The sequence below is a fragment of the Dermacentor andersoni genome, chromosome 4 (genome assembly GCF_023375885.2).
Source record: "Dermacentor andersoni chromosome 4, qqDerAnde1_hic_scaffold, whole genome shotgun sequence".
Classification (NCBI taxonomy): Eukaryota; Metazoa; Arthropoda; class Arachnida; order Ixodida; family Ixodidae; genus Dermacentor; species Dermacentor andersoni.
The window spans coordinates 161,409,729-161,430,686 of NC_092817.1; the positions used below are offsets into that span (position 1 = coordinate 161,409,729).

At 48.6% G+C, this 20,958-nt stretch overlaps 1 long non-coding RNA gene across 1 annotated transcript; it reads left to right on the forward strand.

Annotated features, from left to right (window-relative positions):
• The first annotated feature begins 1,541 nt into the window (after nucleotides 1-1,541).
• Nucleotides 1,542-20,750, forward strand: LOC129386575 (uncharacterized). The gene is made up of 3 exons (XR_011893675.1): nucleotides 1,542-1,693; nucleotides 11,023-11,117; nucleotides 20,318-20,750. It is a non-coding gene; the product is annotated as an uncharacterized lncRNA (long non-coding RNA).
• The last annotated feature ends 208 nt before the right edge of the window (nucleotides 20,751-20,958 follow it).

Sequence of the window (20,958 nt, forward strand, 5' to 3'; positions counted from 1 at the left end):
TAACAGCTTCCCTGCGAAACATTGTCTGTGATACATCTTCCCATTAAAGGGCCCTGAACCAATTTTGATCGAAGCGGAGAAATGCATTTGGAGGTAAACTTCCCGCGAAAAAGTACTTCAATGCGTTCAGCAGAAGCGGAGTTATTGGCAATGGAACACGTCATTCGTGGTGCTTCCGCTCCTTCTTCAATGCCTTGCACTGCGAAGGCTAAGGTGGAGCGGGGCATGCCCACAACGATCCGCCTACAGAAAGTCACTAAGGCGCGCCGTTCAAATTTCATTTTACATGTTAACGCAGACGCCACTACTTCCGATTATGGTGCCCTCGATGCATCAAATATGGTTGTCCTCAGCGAGCTGCAGCGAACTCACCGCAGCACCTCGCGGCGGCCGCGGTATCCACACTACGAAGGAGACCGTAGCTAGACGCAACTGTAGGACGTGTGCTCAGCGTTTGTTTAATGTACGAGAGGCATTGAGTGCTCGCGCACATGTGCTTTAGTCTGGCCGTGCTACGGACAGGCTTTGGCCTGCACCAGCTTGACCGACGGATAGCAGCCCCATCCATCTTGCACACTTTGGAGCGCTATGCCAAAGTCTGCCAAGGCGTCTAACCAGGAGCGGTCCAGAGTGAACGTGCGCTGCCAAGCGTACGTGTCGCCTGACCCTAAATTTCACACGGTTCGAGGCCAGTTGAGCGCTCAACACTAGTCGAAATTAACGAGACTCGACAGCTACAACTCCGATAAGCAGGGAGGTTGAAGTTAAATTCCAACGCGGGTGGCCGTGCTCGAGCGTGAGCAGACACCATAGCCTGCTTTTTTCCGGTAGTACGGTATTATCATTGAAATTAGAAAGCACATCTTCGTCCACTTCATCCTGTTTACTAAACTGCGTTAATAAACATACAAGGTATCAGAGAAAGAAGCGCACTGATCCAGACACCCTTCTTGATCAACGTCATGCTATTGGCCAATAGCAGCCGCGTATGAGAATCTACTACATTACGAAATCGTCCAGGAATGAGTGAGGCGCAGGGTTCTGTTGTAGACAGCGTTTGAGAGAAATAAGACTTCGCGCTCCGCTTGCGAAGTCCACGTGCGGCGCATGGTTGCAAAACTTTGCTGAGAAGTTCGCAGGAGCATATGCTATCCGCGGATTATATCTTTTCACAAAGGCCAAAGCGTCATTCAGGGCACCTTTAAGGACATCTTCCTAAAAAAATTTGTTTGGGCGGTGCAAATGACGTCGCCGTGATTATATTACTCGTCAACGTCGTGTAAACTAAACCAAACAAACTTCCCTTATCTCCTTCAGCACGGAATAATTGCTGAGGGCGTATGTAAATGACTCCCTTTCTGAGTCAACGTATTCGACACCTTCATAACGGTGAAAATTCTGTTTTTAACCAAGGAATTGTATGTTACATAATTAGTGTTGATGTTTTCTTTGCTGTAGGTAATGCACAAATGGGATTTCGTTGTGCCAGTGAAAACGGACCTCTATGTTACTAGTTATCTCCTATTCTCTTCTTCCAGTGCATGAACTGGAGCGAACCCTGGTATGTAATATACAGAAACTATGAAGTAGACCCGTTGCATGGTGACAGTACTTATTGTGTCTCTGCAACTGCAATAACGAGTGACTCAGACAACTCAGCCATATGGACAAAGGAACAGGCTAAACATACACGGTGAGTGAGGGTAAAACCTCCTGGCAGTAATTGAATAACTGTTCAGTGTCTGGCAGCCAATGCTGGCATGGTGTTGTCTTTTTCTCTGAGAAATTAGACCACTGCAAAGTAAAGAAAATTAGGAGAGCACTTTCTTCCCAAATGCGATGCAGTAAGAAAGCGCGAGCGCAGCTTTAAAAAATCAAAGGACATTATTATTTCTGCTTGGTTTGCCATTTTCATTTTTTATCCCGACAGGTGTACTTGAAATGTTGTGCTGTACCATTCCACCAACGCCTTCCTCCTGGAGCTTTTCACCGCTGCAATCTTCTAAAATCTGCTTAGTTTTGTGGTGAAATGTGTTTGCACAAACGCGCTGCTCTTTTCCCAGAGTTCCTAAAAAATGTAATTGTTTGCTGTTTCTTCAATCAGATGGTTTGTTTTAGGAATCGATAGATATAAGGAGCCACTTACGCAAGCTTATAAAACAACGTACAATGACTTTCTATTTTTGGCACCACATGACTTTGTGCTTAGCCTTTGCTAATTCTCAAGAAAAACTATTTGACTGTATATTCTTAAAATAGACTTTAATATTTTGCCTGGGTTTTGACTGCATTAACATACCGGCGCATACATGTGACATCCCGTCAGTGGATCAGAAATGTCGAGCTCCGTAAAAGCGCTGCTGCGATATTTGAAAGATACCGGATTGAGTCAGCGTCTGTGATCCGGACTGAGTGACCGACTGATATCCCCAGTGAACTTTCTCCACTTTTAATCTTTCCGTCCCCCTTTCCCTTTCCCCAGTGTAGGGTAGCCAACCGGGCTCAGTCCTGGTTAACCTTCCTACCTTTCATTTATCACTTTCTCTCTCTCTCGAGCTCCGTGACCGGCGGCACGGATAGGTTGATTGGAGAGGATTAATAGTATGGGGGTCCCAAACGGGGAAGCGGCAAATGCCATGAATCTCGTCATTTTCTACCGTTCTAATAAAATTCGCGAGGTTGAATTATTGCTTGGCTTGAAGGCCTTTAATGCGAAAAGGTTCTCTTTTTATGTTTGCACAATAAAAAAAAATACAGGTACTTAATGGCACAGTCGCCTTCGAAAGCTTACGCGGCGTTGACTCGGCGAAGAAGCTTAAATGCAAAGCACTTTGTGCCCACATTGGGTAAAACTGTGCAAAAGTGTTGTTTGCTCTACACCAGTGCATGCTGTAAAACCGAATACCAAGCTGTTCGCTTAGGGTTGGGGAAATATTAATAATTTCTTAGACTCCGCCCTCCGTGAACTATTAACGCCGACTATGCGTGCCAAAAGCAGGAAGACTGCTTTGACAAGCAGCCGAGCTTTTGATGATAGAATATTGGAACGTAGAAGGGCAGAACTTATGGAAAGTGAACAGTCAAGAGGCTTCGCGATGCAAATGTCGTGACATACACACTAAACCTTTTACACCCTTAAATGTGCAAATCAGTTTGTCGCCAGACGAACAAACTAAGGGTGCTGTTACCTACACCCCACAGTTGGCGTGCAATTATAGCACCCTAGCTGAAGGGTGCCCAGCAACTAAACTTAGGGTGTTAGGGTGTTAGGGTGTTAGTCCCCGTTAACACCCATCTGCATGGGTGTTGGAAGAATGTACACCTTTTTATTTCTAGTATGCACGGAAGGCAGGCTCGGCAGTACACACCTTGAGTTACTACTATTTAGAACGATCCACGCGTCACTCCCGCGTGTGCCAGAAAGTTCAAGTTCGGCTACCAAATACGTCCTGTAAGAGCCGGGCTTGAAGCTGCTATCGGCATACACAACATTAATACGTGTGGACCACATTAAATATTAGTAATTAAGGGTGTATACGGCGAAATCTCTCTTCGCTGCACATATACAAACTAGAAAATTCCATACTTTTGAACATTTATATCTACAGCAATGGTTATCACGATTTCCAGATCTGTATAACATGCAAATTAGACTGGCAAAGCATACGCTGCATTTTCAAGGAAACTGTAAGTATGTTTAGTGCATGCCACAATACAGAGTACAAGCTATAAACCACAAAAACCTAAACATGCGCAATCACCAAACGCGTTTACATTAACCATACAACTGATGCACCTTGCAGCATCAGCAATGGCACTGCCATATCACTTTGAAATTTTCCGGAGCACACGGCTGAAACATCTAACTTATTTACTCTAAGCGTTATTTCGAAAGAAGCATGAATATACTGATCTTTTTCCAAGCAACTTTCCAAGGATATCCTACAATAAATACTATCATGTTCTAATTTCACCCTAAACAATGCATCATGCCGGTTCTATAGAAGACTCATGAAACACAACGTTGGTGTATACACAAGCATGCGGACACTGCGTCGCCCCAAATAAAAAAAAAACAACTAAAGAATACATACTCTACGGAATCTTCGCGAGAGCAGTTACCTCGGCTAGACATCTCATCCGAAATACCAACCGGCTGTATCGTCAGGTGTTTAGCAACATGGTCGATTCATTACCAGTGAACTACGCGGCTGGCCGTTTGCGAGGTAACGCGGATAAGTAAGCGCATTGGTTTCCACGAACCGAAGTGGAGCGACATTGTCAGGGCGTTTCCTTTATTCGATTTTTTTTGTGTGTGTATAGCATAACATACGTCATGGCGGGATTTACAAATTCTTTAGGGTTCATACGCCACGTGGTGAAGGGAAAAATATACTGAACGAAATTTGTCCAATTCCCTGGTATGAGAGTTATACGGCTGTTTCCACTGTGTTTCCGAATGCCCCCACAAAACACACCATTAAACCAAGTTTATATTTTGCGAAAATTCGGATCATGTTAAGAGCGGACGCTAGGCCCAACACCGTCACACCAACAGCCGCCTGCCATACTCCTCGGCGGCTGCCGCTCATCAGCTCCGAGATGGAGGCGCCCGCTGAAGCAACAATGATCGTGGACAATCACATGTGCGTTCAAGTTCAAGGAAAGGAGATATCACCCGAGGAATACCACAACGACGCCGGATGGACGCTCGCGGGGAAACGCATGTCGAGGCTGCGCCACCGGACCCCCGCCAGCGGCAAGCCCGACGGACCCGGCGGGAGTCAAACAAGCACGAGGTCGACATTCAACACGAACGTCAGAGCCTCGGTCATCAAGGCAGAACGCATGGCAGCCATGCCCCTGGAAGAAAGCAAGATGGTTGTCAGACCCCGAGGGAGACTGGAGATCGTCAAGACCGGCACCACCACTGTCGCTGCGGCCATACTCGCTGCGGCTAAGATCACGAGCGAGGAAATCGCCGCGGACACCATCTGCCTCAACACGCAACAGAACATCATGGTCATCAGTACACCGAACGAAGACAACGCGGCAAGGTACGCTAAAATCCAGAAAATCTCAATTCGAGGCAAACCCTACGAGGTCAGCGCATATCGCATGGCACCTCACGACACCGTAAAGGGCGTCATCGGGCATCCCCATCGACGCGAACGCCCACGAGCTAGATAGAAACATCGTCAATGAGAGGAACCCGCTAACAGTGGACCCAAAAAGGATTGGAAGCACGACCACTGCGATCGTGCTGTTCCAGGGACCCAAGATACCGAACTTCATCCGATACGGAGTCACTCTCATACAGTGCCGCCTCTACAGGAAACAGATCGACGTTTGCCAGCAGTGCGGCTGAGTGGGACACCGCAAGGACGTGTGCCCGACCCCCACAATCAAGACGTGCCTGGCCTGCGGAGTCGCGAAGCCTAAGGAAGACCATCGCTGTACCCCAAAATGTAAGTTTTGCGGGGACGAACACCCGACCGGAGACTGAACGTGCAAGGCGAAATACAAGCTCCCCTACTTAGTGCGCAAGCCACAATGGGAGCGCCGACAGGCCGAATGCCAGCTGCTGTCGGAGAGCAATTTCCCGCCACTCGACAAGCCGCCAGCTGCGCGAAAGTCAAGGACCCATCGGAGAACCTCGCGCCTAAATCCAGAGACAGCAGCTGCTGCGAGAGAAGCCTCAGCAGGAAAAGGTCATCATCACGTGAGCGAGTGAGCTGGGTCGACGCAGCGAAAGGGAACAATATAAGGAACGCGCAGAAAATCAGCGAAGCCACGAAGAAAGAAGGTGCGAACAAGGTGCGAGAAGCAAATGAGACCTTAAGAGAACAAAACTCGGCGTTGCGAGCGACCATCAACAACCTCACAAGAGAGACCGCCGATATCCGTCAGTTGCTGCTATGAAACAACGAGCCCCTACAGAGACCCACGCCAAGCACAAACAAGACCGAGGAAACAACCACGAACGTCCAGGAGACAGCCATAGAGGAACCGGCACCGAAGAAGCGAGCCGTCGAGGCCACGCGCAAGCAAACAGAAAACGATCGCATCGACAGCCTGGAAGCGAAATTCGAAGCGACCATCACCAAACTTTAACAGCTAATCACAGCGAACATCGCAGCAGTGACAGCATTGAAACAAACAATGGAGACCTACCAAGCCCAGAACACGAACAGATTCACCTACATCGAAAGTACCCTACAGCCGATGGTAAGCCACCCGACGTTTGCGCCCCTCTTCGCGCAACATCCGTCCCAACCAGGGAGCCCGTACACGCCAACGCAATCATGGACACCAACGCAACACCAGCAGCAGCAGGTGTAACAGCGTGGCAGTGGAACTGTCGCGGCTTCGAAAGGAAGAAGGCAGTCATCCAACAGCACATCGAACATGCCGCGCGCAAGCCAGACGTTATACTATCACAAGAAACACCAACCGACGCACCGTCCCTCTTCTGCTACAGAGTGCACAAGGGACCGCCCGACGGGAGAGGCCTGTGCACCCTGGTCAGGAAGGGACTCACGTTCGTCCAACATGAGCTGCAAAGCAATATCAAGGTCGAGCACACACTCACCGAAATCATCCCGGGAAGAAGAGAAAAGGAAGCATATTTCTGCTCAATGTCTACAGCAACCCATCCCAGAGAAAACAGAGATTCAAGACATTACTGCACAGAGCCAGCACCGCAGCGGGCCGCAGCGGGCCGCAACACGCTGATAGCGTGCGGAGACTTCAACGCGATGAACCCTGCCTGGGGATACAACAAGTACACAGCAAAGAGCCGCGACCTGTACCAAGCCGCGACTGAACTCGACTTCACCCTCATCACGGACCCGCCACATCCAACGAGAATCAGTAACTCCGTGTCCTGGGACACCACTCCGGACCTCACGTTCGTCAAGAACAACATCCGGGGCGTGATCAGCTGGAGAAACACGGGGACCGACCTCGGCAGCGACCACACCACCGTGGAAATCGGCATACCGGAACACGACACCAGCATCAAAACATACACATGGATAGACTGGGATGCCTTTCGAGACGCCAGAAGCCAGATGAGCGACGGTGACGACGAGATTGAAGACATCGACTCGTGGACGGCCGAAATCAGCAAGAGCTTGTGCGATGCGACCAAAGAAATTGAAGCGGGCGCGGAGATCGACAACGTATACAGCCGGCTTGCGCATCTCATCGAAGCCAAACAGTCGATACTCAATCGCTGGAAGAAACAACGGCTTAAGCGCAGACTAAGAAAGACGGTAGCGGAGCTGAACCGAGCGATCGAGGATCACTGCCGCGCAATCTGCACGCAACAGTGGAACGAGATCTACCATGCGGCAGACGGGCAGATGCACAGTGGGAAAACGTGGAACCTGCTGCGGCACCTGCTCGACGAAACCAAGACCAAGTCGCACCGAAGGGACACACTCGCCAAACTCATACATTGTGCGGTCTCGGTACACGGTGCCGACGAAGTCACCAGACGCATTAATGACAAATACCTGCCGACTACACCCACCGAACAACACGCGCCGTACGGCGGCCTACCTAGCGCGAAAGTCGATCGTGACATCGACGTCGAGGAGGTACGCGCGGCCCTGCACTACCTCAACAGCCTATCGGCAGCCGGCCCGGACCTCGTCACGAACAAGGCGCTCAAGAACCTCGACGACGCCTCGATTGAGAACCTCGTAAAGTACTTCAACAAGTGCTGCAGAGCGGGCGCGCTGCCAAAGCAGTGGAAGACAGCCAAGACCACCCTGATTCCCAAGCCGCGGAAGCCGCCGGACACGGATAACCTCCAGCCCATCTCGCTCACGTCCTGCGTGGGCAAGGTGCTGGAGCACGTCCTGCTCAACAGGGGGCAAGACTACCTGGAACGAGAAGGGCTGTACCCGGCTACGGTGATCGGCTTCAGACAGCACCTAAGCACGCAGGGCGCGATGCTGCAGCTGAAATACGAAATCATCGACGATGGCTGCAGCGCCCGCGACAACAAAGCAATACTAGGGCTTGACCTGCAGTGCGCCTTCGATAAGGTGAAACACTCGGCGATTCTGTCCCAAGTCTCTAAGCTCAACATGGGCGAAAGATCCTACAACTACACCAAGGACTTCCTCACGGACAGGACCGCCGAGCTACGAGCAGGCGACCTACAGACGCAAGAGAAGAAGCTCGGGAGCACCGGCACACCACAGGGATCGGTCATTTCGCCGATGCTGTTCAACCTGGTAATGATCGGAGTGGCCGAAAAGCTCGCGGACATCGAAGACGTCAGGCATACCATCTACGCGGACGAGATCCCGCTGTGGGTGACCGGTGGCAGCGACGCTCACATCGAGGGCGCGCTGCAAGCCGCCGTCGACGCAATAGAACACCAGCTGGTAGGCACCGGACTGAGATGTTCGCCGAGCAAATCAGAGCTTCTTATATTCCCACCTACCAAAAACAGCAGAGGGAAGACCAGACAATGCGAATACGAAAAAATCAGAATCGTAACCAAATCCGGCAACGTGATGCCCGAGGTCTTCAAAATTAGGATCCTAGGCATGGTCATCGAAAAGCACGGAAGAAACGGCGAAACCGTCACCCGTCTCACGGCAAAAGCAGCCAACGCGATTCGACTCCTAAACGAGTCACTGCCCGGAAGGCTGGTATGAGAGAGGAGAGCCTAATTATATGCTCGTCCAATCCTTCGTCATGACCCACGTCGCGTACGTTGCAGCCTACCACAGATGGCTGCAACACGAACGTAACAAGATCAACGTGATCATCAGAATAGCGTACAAGACGGCGCTGGGCCTGTTCGAGTCCACCTAAGCAAACATGGGCAGAGCACTGGGAGAAACATGTGTGCGAACTTGAATTGGTGTGGAACAAGTGCAGTATAACTGCCTTTGCAGTAAATTGCGTTTAAAAGTGCTTCAGACCATTATGAGCCTCTGCGGCGAAGCACAGGCTTGATCAACTTCCCTTAGCAAAACCGCGAACTATTGAAAATGTTTAAGCGAAGTTAAATGCGTCTGTATCAAACGCAACCTTTGAAAATTCTTTCTCAATCAAGTGTTCGAATCCAGGAGTGCAGAGTTTTGGGCTGATTGGTTCGTTGCATCAATTGAAGTCAAAGCGCTGGATTGACAGGAACATGAAAGACGACAGGACGTAGCGCACGTCCTGTCGTCTTTCATGTCCTGTCAATCCAGCGCTATGACTTCAATTGATGCAAGTGTTCGAAAGTGTGATGCAGCCGTTATCACCTATGTTTGCGAATGTCTGCAAATTAATATGCGGGATTCGAAGTTTATATTTCACGAAACTGAGGGTCATGTTCAATGCATTGTGCGGCGGAACTCTAGCGTTCCCGGCCTAATTACAAGCGCTGCTATTAATTACCAGAGACTCGTTTTTTGCTCCTTTATTATGCCTTATTGGAGGCTTGTAGTATGTTTCCCAGGTGTCTTTGGTGAAGTAAACAGGCACCTTGTTTATATACGTTGAAATTAGGGGCAAGTTATGGGTGATGTATAAGCGAAGCTCGAAGCGATGGGGCTACTTATGTACTTCTCAGTTGCTTACCTCTGCAAGCGATCGGAAGTGTTATAAGTGTCTCGTACGAAAATAATAGAATTTATCCTGCTGCCCTCAAAGAACAGTGAAATCAACTGACCTTCTGAGCGAAAAAAAGAGGGGGAGGGGGTGCAAGTGGGCAGTGTTCTGGCGAAGCAAAATATGCGTGAACAACTACTGTTCTTGTAAAAGCTCCTTAAAAGGGATAGATAACAATATGAGCGAGCGAGGTTTCATACGGACCAGTCATATACGCGAACTATATGAAACTACGTCAATTAGAACGACAGAATTTCTTATTCAAACTGGCTAATAGGAACAGCCTCGCAGGAAGTTTGCTTGTGAATCTGTTGCCTTTTTTTTTCTTCCACTTACGGCGACGGTGAAGCTGAGATGACAAGACGTCTTCACGACTTGACGATGTCGGCGTTAGCGATACGATGGACGTACCAAACGCAATGTTCCAGCTGCGGTTGCCAGTAAACATTATTTCCGTTACCACTATTATGATACTTGGCACAATTTTACCTCGGCTATCAATCGATGTCGATAACCGTATTCTAGCCAACTTGGGTCATTGCGTAGCCGATTGCCTAATGGGTAAATCTTCGGGCTGCCGTGTCTAGGGAACTGGCGCATCGTTGGCGCAACATGGGTCACTGGTTGTGTAGTACTGCGTATGTGCCGCTCTTCAGTGAACCTGTTCGACGCCAGATTAGGTCACTGGGAATATTACACGGCGTATGTGCCGCTCTTCAGCGACACGAAAAAAATTATTTATGTTCCTCCGGTGGTGGGCAGAGTCAAACCCGCGCTATAAATATTCAGACAACCGTGTCTGAATTTACAGTCACACGCGCATCACACGGAAATTTCACTTCATAGGCGACAGATAGCGCAGCGTGTCCGTAGGCAAGCGCGGGAAAGCGTCCTCGCTGCATATGGGGAGGATACGTGGTGCGTTTAAGCGGTTGCAGTATGCTGTCGCGATGCACTGCTTTAATACTGATCGCAGTAACGTCGACACTCCCTCATCATGAGAGGGATTTTGAATTATTCTTTCTTTTTTTGCTCCTGTAGACATATTTGCACATACATGAGCGTTTCTGGGGGAGGCATGCTACCTTTTAGGTGGAACCCTTCCGTACAACATAACTAGACGGCACTGTAGTTATCATGTATACAAAAGAAATGTAATCACTCAGGGCGGTCAATGTGACCACGAAAAGCTAAGGATACTTTTTTCCGTGTAAAGCTGCGAATTCGATTTCACGATGTTTTCGTGATAAACCCTAGTGTTTTAAACACAACAGGCAAATAGATGAAAATCAATTGGCATGTATGCGTTTATTGATTTCTTCAGATTCTCAGATTTCTTGGCGCACTTCATGCTTCTCATGCTTGAATAAAATGTTGAAATTGTTTTTATCTCTTTAGGTTTCTCAAAGATACCCTTCTATCTTCACCTGAGTATACGTCGAAAAACTTGGTTCACGTCCAGAGTGCGGAGCCCGGAAAACAACCCAGCAAAAGTAGGTTTGATGACGTATGCAAAAAAATGCATCTACAGTGCATGATGAGGTTCAGTGGCTTAAAAAAGTTACCACATGACTTGGACATCATTCATGCGATGATAAAGAATTGTGGTTACTGTGACATTATACAGTGACTGGGAACGCCTCCCACTGATGCGGTTAAAATTTATTTGGCACATAGAGACGTTAGAATATAGTTCGAGAGCCAATTTCCATCTCTGATTAGCAAATTTGAGAAACTGTCTAAAAAAATTCTTAGAAACTCTACGAGAAGCAATGTGCACAGCCTATCAGTGTATCATTGATTTTACATATTTGATTTTATTGCGCATAAATTTGTTACTTGTTGCTTTATCAGACAATAACGAAGGAAACAATATTTCTCTCACTATAGTACCTTTTCTTTCCCAAGTGGGCAACGCCGACTTAATTTCAGAGCTCATTTGTAGAATAAAGAATCTGATATTTAGAACATAGAAATCTAGAACCGAGCCGTCGTAACACATAAATTTTATCACAATTGCTTTTTGTATAGCGGTCCGTAATGATCCTCTGGCACTCAATTATTAGGTGTATCGTTATCTTGTACATTGCTACTGGACGCTGCAGTCGCGAACGATGGTGAGAGGACTGACGAAAACGACGATCGCCGGTAGTCATGCGCACGGGCTCCATCTTGTATGCCTGTCTTCTGCCCGTTGTATATATCTTGCAAAAGTAGCTGCAAGCGTCTTTTTCCCCGTAACAATATAATTGTTCGCCTTTCTCAAGTTCCAGCAAAGGAAGGATCCAAAAAGCATTATTGGTTTCGGAGCAAGTTTGACGGAGAAGCAAATTCTGTCTCAAACAAGAGGTTATTGACAAGCCTAAATATCTGTCTTTCTCGTCTGTTACAAATTTATGCCGGTTTATAATGTACGTGTTTGTGAGATACCCTTTGTTTCCACTTATTTAAATAGTTACTGAAAATGAATGCAATAGGCAAGCACTGTTTCTTTCTTTATTTTTTTAAGTATAGATCTGAATTGCTACTTCATGAGAACGTGTAGCTGCTGAATTGCACAATCCACATTCATCTTTTACCAGAGGAATTGCTACCGTAATATTTTTCACCAGATCGCTAATAAAAACAAAACAAAAAAGCCTAAGAGCGTTACAGTGTTCTTCCTGGGTGTAACTATAAAAGGAACGTTTGCAACGTTTGTATGCGGCAATATGAGATATCGGAGGATAAAATTGCGGCAATGTCGTCACGAAATTAATTATTAGAATATCAGGCATAAAGGAGGGCGACATTCCAGTCATAGTCCGTCGAAACGTACATGGACAGCATGCCTCTGACGGCCCTGTTCCACCGGCTGGTGCCTATTCTTTGTCGCTAATTGTCTAGTCATTAGTAGCCACACTATCACCGTAATAGACGGGCTGCAAATTAGAAGTTCAGGTGTTGTGGTAGTCTTTCAGAGATTGTATCTTTTTTTTCCTGAGAGCAATGTTGCGAGTTTCATTCTCTGCCCGGCGGCCGCCTTGAGGTGTAGGTGGTCAAGCGCTCGTATCTTAAGGGATCATCTGTGGTTGAAATTCATCGCGATCTTATATACACGGCGACTTTTCTTACAGCCTAGATGTAAGCTTTGGCACATAAACCCACACCTAGTACATTTAATGCGTAGCATTCTTTGGCTAGGTTCTCGGGGTCAATTTCTGCTTCGTTCTGTTATTCCTTCCATTTCGTCTCCCGGAAAAATTCATACCACCGCTAAGGTTTGAACAAGTGAATTTCTGTGTATAAACAAACTTCTTTACCCTTACCGCCACTTACGTTTGGGCGCACGAACCTCCGACACTGTATTTTGTCAGCCAGCAAGGGGACTGATGGTTAAAACATATATTTGCCTAAACTTCGTCCTTCTGGCATCAAATGCCTTTATGACAACGTAAACTCATTATTTTAAACAAAGTACAGTTTTATAAACATTTGAATGCACACCCTTAAAATTGCCTGAAGGCAAGGTTAGAACACATGACGTCTCGTACAGAAGCCCAATATTGAAAACATGAAGTCGCGGAATATTTCTTTCTTCTTTAATTACGCAATGGACACATAATCGACAATTGGCATAGGACACCCTTATGAACTATACCTTGCGGCCAACAAGTCCCTTGACAAGCTTGGCGCGTTTCGACTTGGCCTTACCGAAGTGCAGCTATAGAACGCAGGCGAGAGCTTTCGCGTAGGCCTCGGTAAGGAGCCACGGAGCAGAGCGAACGCACCTCATATCGGCTCCGTGAATTTTTCACCTAAAAGGCTGATATTTCACCCTAAATGACCTGAAACCGGTTCCCCAAGGGCAGTGAAGGTTGCCGTCGCCCATCTTCACCTTCTTTCCGAACTTTCCGACCTGATTTTGTGCCCGAGAAGCGCTTTTCTATCTGAAGCGGCAGTTGCCGCGCTATAGGGCTACATTACGCCTAACGCAACGAGCGTCTCGCCACGACAGTCGATCTGGTCTTTGCCTACGGGCGTCTGTTCCGACCCCATTTAGCGCCATGGAGCCATCCTTGGAGATGGCTTACTTTGTCGTGGGAGAAAACATCTCACCAGAAGAGTTCTAAAGTGACCCAGGCTGGGAGAGGGCCTTTCAAGCCCGGAAGGCTGCAAGCTCCAATACCTGGCACCGACACTGCTACTGGCGCCACCGGCCGGTTCTACGTGCAGTGCTTCTAGTTAAACCACCCGCCGACGGCTTCACTAACTTCCGGCAAGCCAAAAAGGCACGCTCCTCTACCCAGGCTACCCAAAACGGACCTCAAGGTCATATTCCGACCCGGCGGCGGACTGTGCATAGGACTGTGCAATGGCGGAATCCTTCACTCACTCGTGTGCACTGCCACCAACATTGACTAAAACACCACACGGCAGAAGGACAAGCTGCACCTGAACCCATTAAAGAACTCGCTCACAGTCAGTACCCCTGCTGAGGACGAAGCGGTGAGGTATCTGGCTGTGTACACTTTGCTACTAGGCACCATGCCATATCCGCTCCGCGCTTACGTGGCCGCCCCTGACGACGCGGTACTTGGCGTCATTTACAATGCGCTGTGCAATCAAACTCCACAAGAAATCATCCAAGACTTGGTAGCCATGAATAAGAGCTCCCAGTAGACGATCACTGACGCAAGACCTCTGGGCAAAACCAAGTCTATTCTAATCACTTTCATCGACGTGCACACGTTGGCGAAGCAGCTGAACTTCTATGGAACTCTTTATGCCTGCCACCCTTCCAAGCCCAAAGTGGAGGCATGCCACAACTGCTGGAGGACAGAGCACAGAGTGGACGTTTGTCAGCCCCCCAAGAACAACCGCTGCCCTGGACGCAGGGTGGAGCATCAGCTCGTCGAACCACCGACATGTAACGCTAGGTGCATCCTCTCACGAGAGGCGCATTCCACAGGGTCCGAAAAGTGTAAAGGGAGGTTTGACCGCACCGGCAAGAACAAATCTCCACTTACCAACGGCAAGGTGGCCTTGGTGACCGAGAAAAAGGCTACCCCCGACTGCACCCAACAACGCAGCTCCCGCAGTCGCACAAGGTTGCGCTCAGACCCCCAGAACAAGACGGCCAGGGCCTCTCGCTCCAGGATGCAGTCCAGGAGTAGGTCCAGGTCCTGATTCCCTACCGGGTGCGGCTGGACCCGAAGCCGCTCCACCTCCTACCCTCCTTTACCTGGGGCCGAAACTCAGTCCACGAAACAGGTGACCTGGGGGCCACGGTCTCCGTTTTTCGGGCGGGAGAATAACGAGCTCAGGGAGGAACTACACGAATAAAGTGAATTACTGCTTAAGCGCGACATGCATACGTGCAGAACCGACTCTCCTTATCCACCACCCCCCGCTAGGGCTTCCACTGTGAGAAAACTCCCTGCGCCGGAGTCATGTAACCGTCCATCGCAAGCAAAGTCCCCCACCAGGAATCCTCCCAGAAGCGCCGTGCACAGACTGACGGCAGCGGAGAAAATTCCCAAAACGGAACCATTTCCATGACAGACTTGTCAAATGCTATCCAAAGCATGCAACAAAGCATCATGACCATGCAGAAAGATAATGCACCCTTGATGGCAAGCATACCTAAAGAGTCACGGCGCTGGAGCAATGGCACGGCACCCAGGAAGAAACCGTGCCTCAGATACAAACTCAGCTCAATGGGCTGTTAGCTTCTGATTCTACAGCCTCGGCCTCCATGGCTGAATCCCTCCATAGTCATCATCATGGCAGCACAACCTAAGGGGCCGTGGTATGGCAGTGGGACTGCCGGAGTTACAGGGCTAAGTGCAGTAACCTCCAACTTCACCTACAGTCCCTGCCCACAGAATCATAGCACTTCAAGAAAAACGAGGGCCAGCAAAACTCCTTAATTCCACACCTTTCGAGATAGCCACTTTTGCTTCAGATTTTGCTGAATGATGACAGCGCCTACAGTCAGCACCTGTTCTTGCACATTTTCACGATGATGCCGATACAGAGGTGCATACAGACGCCTGAAGCATTGGCCTTGGCGCAATGCTCGTGCGGCGTCGAGATGAAGTGGAAAGAGTTATAGCCTATGCCAGCCGCTCACTGACCCGTGTCGAGGTGAATTATTCGACCACGGGGAAAGAATGCCTCACAGTCATGTTGGAAATTATCAAGTTTTGCCCCTACCTCTATGGTCGCCCCTTCAAAGTAGGGATGGACCACCATGCACTCTGTTGGTCGGCAAGCATGCGCGATCCTTCAGGAAGACTGGCACGGTGGAGATTACGGCTACAAGAATTTGACGTCACTATCGTTTATAAATCTGGCCCTAAGCAAGAAGACGCTGATACACTGTCCCGCGCACCCATTGATCCTGTCAGTTAAGAAACAGAGGATGATGATGGCTTCCTGGGCGCCATTAGTTCGTCGGACTTGAGCAGACGGCAGCGTGACGACGCTGCGATTCGATCGATGATTGATTATATAAAGGGCTGCGGCACAGCCATACCATGCCATCTGTCCCGTTCGTTGACGTCCTCCTGTCTACGAGAAAATGTGCTGTATAAGAAGAATGCACGTTTGAACAGCCGTGCTTACCTTCTGGTGGTTGCATGAGACATGCGAGATGGCGTCCTTTTCGCTTGTCTTGACAAGCCCACATCTGGCTACTTAGGCTTCTCACGATCACTAGTTAGAGTAAGTGAGATGTACTTTTGGCCCGGGCTTTCGGCAAACGTAAAACAGTACGTTAAAGGCTGTCGGGAATGCCAGCGCCGAAAGACGCCATTCGTTAGGCCGGCTGGCTTCCTTAAGCCAATTGAAGCACCTCGCACGTATTTCAACCAAGTCCACATGGTAAATCTAGGACCGTTTCCTCTTTCTGCCAACGGCAACAAATCAGTGATCGTCGCGACGGATTATTTAACACCGTATGCCGAGACGGAGGCGATCCCATGAGCCACGGCTTCAGAGGTAGCGCAATTCTTCGTGTGCCACATCGTACTGCGTCACGGTGCTCCCGCCACTCTCACAACAGACAGAGGGACAGCATTCACAGCCCAAAATATGGATGACGTTTTTAAATTAAGCAACACCAGGCATCGAACGACGACCGCCTATCATCAACAGAACAACGGACTTACCGAGCGACGGAATAAGAGGATCACAGACATGATCTCAAAAAAAAAAATTAAATTATGGGGTTTTACGTGCCAAAACCACTTTCTGATTATGAGGCACGCCGTAGTGGAGGACTCCGGAAATTTCGACCACCTGGGGTTCTTTAACGTGCACCTAAATCTAAGTACACGGGTGTTTTCGCATTTCGCCCCCATCGAAATGCGGCCGCCGTGGCCGGGATTCGATCCCGCTACCTCGTGCTCAGCAGCCCAACACCATAGGCACTGAGCAACCACGGCGGGTACAGACATGATCTCCATGTACATCGACCTTCAACACAAAACATGGGATCGGATCTTGCCTTACGTAACCTTCGTGCAAGAGGCACCACCGTGCATGAGACGACGCGATTCACACCAATTCGGCCGCTCTATGGCCGCGAAGTCCAAACGATGCTGGATGCTATACTGCCGTGTCAACACGCCGACCAATTGACAACTGACGCCGGTCAATTTGCTGAGCGTGCCGAGGAAGTTCGGCAGCTCGTGCGGCTGCACATCGGCCAGCGGCACCAGACGGACGCACTACGTTACAACATCCGCCACAGGGATGTGTCCAACAACCCAGGAGACCAAGTTTGGGCGTAAACCCCTGTTTGCTGTGGTGGTGTCTGTGAAAAGTTGCTGAGCCGGTATTTTGGTCCGTATAAAATACCACGCCACGTCAGTGACGTTAACTACGAAATGGTCCCGGGCATATCTGCACAGACACGGACCCGGGCACAAAGATAACCGAGTTCGGAGATAGTTTATGTTGTGCGCATGAAACCGTGCACTACGCGCTTTTAATTTCTTTTTCTCTCATTCCCCCTTCTTTGTTTCTGCTTTTCATTTATTTCGTGAGCTTGCCTCTTTGTTCATTGACTGTGCCAGCGGAACGTTTCTTTTTTGTAGTTTCGCTTTGCCTGCGTTGTAGTACCTTTTTTGTTGTTATTACTTTTTTTTTTGCGATAAAGGCTTGCCCTTAAGGCATAATTCTTGGAGCGTATATGTGTATTATATGTGTGCTGTGAGGCCTGTGTTGTGTATGAATTGAAGCAGTGTTTTGTGGAATCTGTTGTCATGTATCCAGCGGTCATAGCTGGTTGTCACACTGTAGCGGAGGCCGGCTTGCAGTAGGAGACGCGAGCGTTCCGATTGTAAACCCGTACATGTCCATATTAGGTGGTATGCATCTGATTCCACCACAGGAATGGAGCAGTATGGACACGTAGCACCCAGTGGTAAATGCGACCAGTTCCACCTTGAGACAACAGCCGGTGTAAGGGCCACCCCGGCCCGAAGCCTCCTAAGCACAACTTCCTCCGCCCTAGTAAGATGAAGGGGGAGGGAGCAGACACACGGTGGGATAAGAGCGCGTGTGTCCTGCCGGAGAACATTTTTACGGGCTCGCAGCGAGTTACGGGGTTGGGGTGGGAGGGGAATAGGTGGAGGATCAGGATTAGGAGGACAGTGTGCCTGCTGGTCAGCAGCAATGTTGTGAGGGTTTGCTGAATGGCCTTGAATCCAGTGTACCTTGATGCAAGTAGCTGTCTTACTATTCATAGTGTGTATTCTCTCGCAGATTTCCATCGCCTTATCAACCTTCTTGAGTTCCTGAATAGCCGCTAAAGAATCAGTGAAGATATCTAGTTGCTTGATGGTAGGCAGCTTAGATGTCGCATCTTGCACAGCGTCGTGGATGGCTTGAAGTTCCATTACTAGAGCGCTGGCTTCCGTAGATAAATAGCGGTGGTGGCCGGTGATGAAATTATGCGTAGTACTCAGGAATGATGTCCTTCCGCCGTCTGGGAGAATGGCAGCATCCGTATAGACTTTGCAGGTGTTAACGCATGATGCATCGACTTTGTTGTGTTCGTCAATAATAAATGTTGTATCGCTGCGTCGTAACTTCGTTGGCTTATTAGTTATGATGCTGGTGAATTCCCAGGGAGGCATTGGAAAGGGCTGATTGTCAATCCGAGAGCCGCGGTGAAAATGAGCATGCAACGCAGCGACAGCCGGAATAAGTTGCTTTTTTATTTCACGTGCTTTTTCACGTTGCAAAATTAGCTCTGCAATTGTGTTGAGCTGGGCATGTTCCTGTAAGGTTGGTATCGGAGTGATGCGGGGCAGTGCTGTGATTGTGCGCATAGCATCGCGATTAATCGTCTCCAACTGTGCCAGCTGTGCCAAAGTCAGCCGTTGAAATTGTGCTTGATATAAAATTCGTGGCTGCAAGACTGCACGCACCAACCGTCGAGCTACGTCAGTACGAGCTCCAGCTGCTTTTGCTGCAATGCGACGAATAAGGTGAAGTGTTTTTGTCGAACTCTGTCTGGTTTTACGGAGCCAGTGTGCACCACTGCCGGATTGGTGAATATCGAGACCCAGTATGCGGATCTCAGAAGCCTCAGGGATTGTCACTGCGCCGAGTCTAAATGTGAAGGGGTGCTGCGTGATTCTTGTGCGTCCTTTCTTGTTGGCCACCACAACATAGCTTGATTTTTGGGCGGAAATGTCCAATCCTGCTTTCCGAGCGTAGTTGTTCAGCTGTTAGTTACTATTGTTAGTTACTATTGTTAGTTAGCTGTTGTTATTACTTACGCCTATTTTACAGCATCGAGACGATGCTTTTGTTCCGAAGAGGGGATAACTCCACATGTAAGTGTGTCGAGGGCAAGAGTGGGTCGAGGCTGAAAGAACAAAAAAGACCGCGCGCCTTCCCTGCTCGCGAGCCAATCCCGACGTGCGAGCTTTCCAAGAGCTAGCTGCTCTGCGGTTTATTAAAACCCCAAGAGTACTGCTGAAGGCTCGTGACAATATAGTGTATACTTATCACTATAATAATTAAATTACGTACAGCCCCATATTTCAATTATTGTTTAGCACTTCTGCCATGCAGCGATTTGCCATGTGAGGTAAGGATAATGCTCAATCGTCTCAGATGTTTCGAACAATGACGCACAACACCGCCTCAAGCAAACACATCTCCCTGAGTAGTCTCTTGACTATGCAGTGGTGCACGCAACGTAACGTGCAACATCACCTCACTACTCGCGTGTTGGACTAAACGCTGAAGAAATTACACATTCGTCGCTAATATCACCACTAATCGTCGTCAGTCAAAGCAAACAGAATGCAAAGCTTCGCTTACATCAATTCCAAGAGTGCGTGGGATCCCCATAATTTCGCCGCTGTCGAGATACTCAGGCATCATACTTTAAAACTGCCCACGCAGGTACGTTATAAGTAATAGATTTAATTTTGGCGCCTCCTCGAAGAGCTAGCCAGTAGATATTCGAGTAGATTTCCAAGTTGTGCCATCTGTGGCATTGTAATGAGGACTGTGGCATTGTAATGAGGACTTGTATTCGGTACACAATTTCCTTATCGCCACTTCACGCATTGTACTATCGTATTCTGATACCAAATGGGGACAATACACGAGGAAGTAAAATGGCTGTTTCCAGCACATTGACATGAAATTCTGAATTGTATTCCCATTTTCTTTTTTTTTTCAGATCCCGAATATGACTTTTATATGGCTTCCGTCTTCATCAACTGCAACAGTTGCAAGGTGTTTCATCACCTCTATACTGATGAAGGTACTACAAAGTTACAATAGAGCGCTTCTGTAGATAGGTAGCTGACGCTACTGAAGGCAAGCATTGTCTTTGGATAACTTTTTTTTCTTCAAGTTTCAAATATACGTCTAAAAATTGAAATGATTTTGCTGAAGCTGCAGTAGTTCTGGGGTTGATACCTATCATACTTATGCGGAGTTTCTTCTCAGCCCCCCTTCGATTAGCCTATGGAGACGACCAGTATTTCTCTATTTCAGTGTCAAGAATAGACGCGGCAAAAAAACTTTATATTTGCATCAGTGATACCATATCGTCTCATTTTTACTGACAGCAGTTGACACATCCCCAACTTAATTCTCAGAACCCCTTTGAAGCCTTTGATTATCATCAACGCTGCCCCGATGAAACGCGACCCTTTCGTGTAGCTTATCCGCGTGTCGGACGCCAACCAATTCATACGCTTTCCGTATAGGAATGGCCGACACTACAGCCTGTGACAACTACGATGATAAAACGATTCACTATATTCTGCGCTAGTGCCCGTGATAATGTGCGCAGACGTTCTCGCTCGCAACTGG